Source organism: Aulonocara sp. 'chitande type north' Nkhata Bay, linkage group LG17 (genome assembly GCF_057382095.1).
Source record: "Aulonocara sp. 'chitande type north' Nkhata Bay isolate Kocher_YH1m ecotype deep benthic linkage group LG17, A_spYH_male_GT1.1, whole genome shotgun sequence".
Taxonomy (NCBI): domain Eukaryota; kingdom Metazoa; phylum Chordata; class Actinopteri; order Cichliformes; family Cichlidae; genus Aulonocara; species Aulonocara sp. 'chitande type north' Nkhata Bay.
Window position 1 is genome coordinate 38,790,257 of NC_141360.1, and position 6,262 is coordinate 38,796,518.

A 6,262-nucleotide genomic window follows, 5' to 3' on the forward strand; every position below is an offset into this window, starting at 1 on the left:
CTCAGTCACATACCAGTGCTCAAAGGACAGAGTTCACCATGTACTGTGAACAGATCAGGTACGTACTCAGTGCTCTGGAGATGTAAAGCAATTGTCTGTCAGTCAGTGTGACATTTGGCTTGATCAGCTCCTCTAGAGTCACTGCAGCCAATGTGTTGATGATTGATGAGAGACTGTGCTGAGTGTAATGAAAGTTATTAAAATCCTGTACTTCACATTTGACATTTATCATTTAAGTGATGGAAACAGCTAGGAAACAAGCTGCATTAAGTAAACTATGTGGCCCAGAGGTGTTAAGTAACAAAGTACAAATACTTTTTTATATTTCCCCTAAAAGGGTCCAGGCGATGAGGGAATGTAACAAAAAGTGTTGGGTCGGAAAAAGGACACAGGGAGGCAAAAGGGTTAAAAAGTGTTATTAAAGTTTCTATTAATAACTCAACTAAAAGAGACGGACAAGCCGCTATCACCATTTTCAGAAACAAACAAAAACTCAGGCATAGGTCAGTAAACTGAAAAGTAAAAAAAGAGTTTAGTCATTAAACACTCTTCTCCGCAGAGCAGGGGTAAATAACCACCGAACACAGCCACCCACACACACACACACACCCCTCACTAACTGCAACTAACATGGCTCTCTGGCACCAGAGCTCACCTTTCAGCTGTACAAAAGAAAAAGGTGCACCTAAGGCAGGACAGATGGTAGGACACACTGACACAGGCAAATTCAGGAGGCCCTACTAGGGCCTACAACTTTCAGGTATCTGTAGTTCACTTGAGCAGTCGTCAGTCGTCATCCCCCCCCCGACTATTTAATTTTACTTTCTACTAGTGATGGCCAAATGAAGCTTCCTGAAGCACTGAAGCTTGTATTGAAAAACGGTTCATTACTCGAAGCTTTTCAACACAGTCCTCTCTGGTGACATCTGGTGGCCAAAAATATGAAGAGCAGCTTGAATCCACAAAATAAAACCAACTGCTTCATTATGATTGCCCACTCTACAGAGTGGAATTCTGTCTGATATTGGGCCGCTGTTGTGTTGCTTTGAACGTGTATTTTTTGGTGGTTAAAAATGTGTTTTATTTGTTTAATAAATAGTTTTGACCAGTAAACTCTCCTTGTTTAAATATGCACCATGGTGTGGTCTTTCTTTGCTTGTGACTTCTTGATGTTGGTAAATACAATAATTGAAAAATACCACGTTTAATATAATATATACATATAATAATGTACAACACATTATGGAATATGCTTCTGCTCTGAGGTCTTGCCTCCATGCACTTATGCAATTAATTGCTAGACGGGTGTATTTATAAATAATATTATATTAGGGAAATTTTCCCAGACATATTTTTGACCTGGGGGTAGAATTGATTGTGAAATGGAAAAGGAAAATGCTTATGAACTTGCAAATTAAAAACATGATGCATTTAAGGTAACCCTTTTTCATTTTTATTTAAAAAGAGAATTTGTTCTAGTGTGCGATGGCCGAACCTGTTCCTTTTCGTGGAGATCATTTCTCCTGCCTTAAGGAAAATCCCTTCACATGGCACAGAGGAGGCTGGAGTGCAGAGAAACTGGTAGATATGCAGTTATACAGTCTACCTGGGCCCCACAAACTATCAGCTAAAGAGAATAAATAAATTAAATTGCTGCACATTTGGCAGACTAACATTTTCAGATTAATTAAACAATAAAAATATATATTTTTACAACATTACATGTAAAGAGTCAAGTGGAAGTTTTTCTAAAGTTATTTAATGATATTGTAATGGACTGGGTTACAAGTTAGTTGACTGTTGTGTTATCAGTGTTTTGTGTTCAGAATTGCCAGTTACTTATGGCATAGTTGGACCACACCCGCAGCATGGTGATTTACTGAGTGTCCTTGAATGTGCGGTAGTCTAGAGGCCGGTTGGCCTGTCAATCAGATCAGCTACCAATGACAGAGAGTCTGGAGGAGAGCAGGTGTGTGGTTGGCTGAGAGTGTTCGGGGGCGGGGGTTAGAGAGAGTGTGTGTGGTGTGGGGCGGAAGAGAGAGAGTGTCGGGGGTTGTGCTGTTGCTGTAGAGCGCACTTTTTTCCCTGTTGTTTTGGCGTTGGCTACGGCCCACAGTAGCCCGTGTTACTATTCTGAATAAACACCGGTAACCGGAACGCTGATCGTCTGTGTCTTCTGTCGAGGGACGCTACACTGGTGTCAGAAGTAAAAGCGAAGCTTTCACCTCCGGAGTTATCTGCGCTCATGCCGCCCCGACTCACGGCATTGGCTGTGGACGCTGGAGATTTTTGCGGGACTTTGCGGAATGCTTCCAATGGATTACTCCAAGATCAAGCGAAAACCTACAGCGGAAGCTCACGGACACGACTGCTCCGCCGGGGACCGGAGGTTCACGGAGCACAGAGAGCGGGTGAGCGAGAGAAGCCGGCTTTGCATCCTCTCACCGTTCGAGTGGCCGAAAGAGCTATTTGGGGACTTCTGCAGCGGCTGGGGGTGTGGAGAAAGACATACCGACGCATAGAGGCACTTTCCACGCTTCCATGAAGACCCCCAGGTATGATGGCAAGGCTGACTGGGAAGCTTTTCATGCACAATTTGAACTGTTGGCCAGGGCTGGTGGGTGGTCTGCTGAAGAGAAATCCCTGCAGCTAGCTATGTGCCTTACTGGCGATGCCCTGTCTAGCTTGCTGCTTTTGAGCCCAGAGGGCAGGGGGGATTATGATGCTTTGGTTGGGGCTCTGAAGAGGCGGTTTGGTTCTTGCTCTGCTCCGAACCTGCTGCGCTCCGAACTGTGCAGCCGCCGCCGTCGACCAGGAGAATCCATTAGGGACCTAGCTAATGACATTGAAGGGCTGGTCCACCGCACCTATGCCCACATGCCCCCCACCATCCAGGGCGAATTAGCTTGTGACCACTTCCTCCAGGCCTTGCTTCCAGATGAGCTGAGGATCCAGACACTGTTAGCTCACCCTAAAATCCCTTCAGGAGGCCCTGGAGCTGGCTACAGAGAGTTACTGTGTGCTGGGGCTGCTAAACCCCTGACTGAGTTGACCAGGCCACCGCAGACGGGGACTGCAGACGGGGACTACAGGAGGGACTGCACCGGGCGCTGCTGAACCCGCATGGGCGGAGGGATTGACCCAATTGGTGAGAGCTGTCACGCTACGTGGGGAACAAAGGCCGAGAAGAGGGCCGAGGGTCTGCTGGGGATGTGGACGGCCGGGTCACCTAGCCCGAGACTGTCCCCACGCCCGCCAGGATCAGGGAAACGACATGGGGTCTGCATAACCGGGACGATGCAGGACCCTGGGGCTGTGTCCCGACCTCCTGTTCCGAGAGGAACAACCCAGCTCAGGGCCCACGGGGGTGCACAGCGCCCCTGCGGAGCTGTGGATGGACAGGTGGAGCGTCTTGTTTTGTTGGGCAGGACTTGGGTTGGCAGCTGCTGGTATGCTCCATTAGTTGTGAATAGACTATGGTGCTCAGCCCTGGTGGATACCAGGTCTTCAGCGACAGTTTTAAGACCTGATGTGGTGGGAAGGGGGGATCGCATCCTCCCTACCATGGTGAAGCTTCAGACTGTGACGGGAGAGCGGGCCCCCATGCTAGGGGAAGCACTGCTCACCCTGAGTGTGGGGGGGAAGTCAGTCCGCTGCTCTGTATGGGTTGCAGACCTGGAAGACTGTATACTGGGGCTGGATGTACTCAGGGCACTGGACTGCGTTATTGACACAAGGGGGGGGGGACGCTCTCGTTCCCTGACAGTGGTGTTGTTCGGATGTTGAGGTGGCCACCCCAACCTGATCACCCTGAGGCCCACGCCCTTTCTGAGCTGGCAGCCGACTCCTCCCCGGACCTGACTGGTAGTCCGGCCGCCCCCAAGGAACCACTTACACTGACCTCAACTGCACCCCATGCCGCTTCATGCCCTCCCCTTCTCCCCAAGGAACCGCCGGACAAGGGCGGGAGAGTTTCAGCTGTGAGGGGGGTGTGGGAGGAGAATTGCGATGGACTGACTGCTAGCGAGCAGGGCCTGCTCTGGCAGCTGCTGCTGGACTTTAAGGACTGCTTCTCCTTCTCAGAGGATGATATGGGCCACACTGACCTCCTTCAACATGACATCGATACTGGAGATGCACAGCCCATTCAGATGAGGCCTAGACGCCTCCCCCTGGCCAGACAGACTGCAGCGGAGAGGGCTCTGCAAGAGATGCAGCGTGCTGGACTCATTGAACCATCCACCAGCCCCTGGGCCTCCCCAGTTGTTATGGTTCCAAAGAAAGTGAAGGAAGACTGGCGGTTCTGCGTAGATTTCCGGCCTTTGAATAAGGTGACAAAGAAGGACCCATATCCTCTACCACGTATAGATGAGACCCTTGACATTGTGGCGGGATCCTCATGGTTCTCCTCCCTAGACCTACGCAGCGGGTACTGGCAGGTACCCCTCACACCAGATGCCAGACCAAAGACTGCATTTATTACCAGCGGAGGCTCATGACAATTTAAAGTTCTTCCTTTCGGCCTCTGCAATGCCCCTGCCACGTTTGAGAGACTCATGGATAAGGTGCTCACTGGAATTCCCCGCGGAGAATGCGTGGTTTACCTGGATGACATCTTGGTCCATGGTGCTTCTTTCCACGCTGCCCTCGGGGCCCTCAGACGGGTCCTGGAGAGGGTATTGGCAGCAGGGCTAAAACTCAACCCAAAGAAATGCTGCTTAATGCGACATGAGGTTGCGTTCCTGGGCCACCCACTGGGGGCCGGGGGGTCAGCACCATGGATGATAAGACCCAAGCTGTTAAGGACTGGCCCACCCCAAAATCTGTGCAGGAGTTAAAGAGCTTCCTGGGCTTGGCATCGTACTACAGACGGTTTGTAAGGGGTTTCTCCTGCATAGCCACGCCACTGTTCCACCTGCTCCAAAAGGGTGTGACCTTCCAGTGGACAGCAGGCTGCCAGGTAGCTTTCACCTCACTGCAGGAAGCCCTAGTGGGGGCCCCAGTGCTCTCTCCGCCTGACCCCACTCTGCCCTTTGTCCTTGACACAGATGCCAGCAGTGTCGGATCTGGTGCAGTGCTAGCCCAGGTGACACCCGGCGGGGAGAAAGTGGTGGCATACCATAGTCGGGCCTTCAACAAACCTGAGCGCCGCTATTGTGTCACAAGGCGGGAGCTGCTGGCAGTGGTATGTGCCATACGCCACTTTAAGTACTACCTCGGGGGCCTCCACTTTACGGTCAGAACTGACCATGCTGCCTTGCAGTGGCTCATGTCTTTCAAGGAGCCAGAGGGGCAGCTAGCACGCTGGATTGAGGACCTGCAGGCTTATGATTTTGCGGTCGTGCAACACAGAAACGCAGATGCGCTTTCCCGCAGACCCTGTGCCCAGGATGGATGCCACTACTGTGAGAGGAAGGAAGCTCAGGAGGAGGACCAATTGGTGCCCGATGTAAAGTGTGCTGTGACGGGGGTGGAGGAATGGCCATCCAGTCAGAGGCTGGTTGCTGTGGATGTAACGGAGTGGAGACGTCAACAGGAGGAGGATGCTGACATCAAGCCAGTGCTTGGGTGGATTAAGGAACAGCGACAACCCCAATGGGAGGAAATCGCCATGTTGTCACGGGCCACAAAGGGACTCTGGTCCATGTTTAATGCCTTGCGGCGGCACGATGGAGTGCTACAAAGGGGCTGGAAGGAACCGGCTACGGGCGAGACGAGGTGGCAGTTGGTTGTCCCGCGGGCCCTGCAGGAGATGGTGCTTCGCGCAGTGCATGGGGCCCCAGGGTCTGGCCACTTTGGTGTCACCAAAACACTCCGCCGCCTCCGGCAGGGGTTCTATTGGGCCCGACATAGATGGGATGTAGAGGACTTTTGCCGCCGCTGTGACAGCTGTACAGCACGGAAGGGACCCACAGCCAAATCCCATGCCCAACTGCAACAGTTTCCTTCAGGGTACCCTATGGGGTATCGTCTGTGTCTTCTGTCGAGGGACGCTACAATATTTATATTATGGAAGCAGATTTTTGACATTTTACCTTTTTCCCGTTTTCAGATAAAAAATAAAAAATAAAAAAAAAGATAAAATAAACACGCACAAACAAAAGCAAACGGCCAGAACACAAAGCTGGAAAATCCACCCGATTGACAAAAATCAACTCAAAATCCTCCCACACAACAGAACCACCTCTATTCCTCGCTGGCTCCAAATCTCTCAGTGGAATGATCAGTGGTTCGCTATCCGTCACCATCAAAACACTCCACA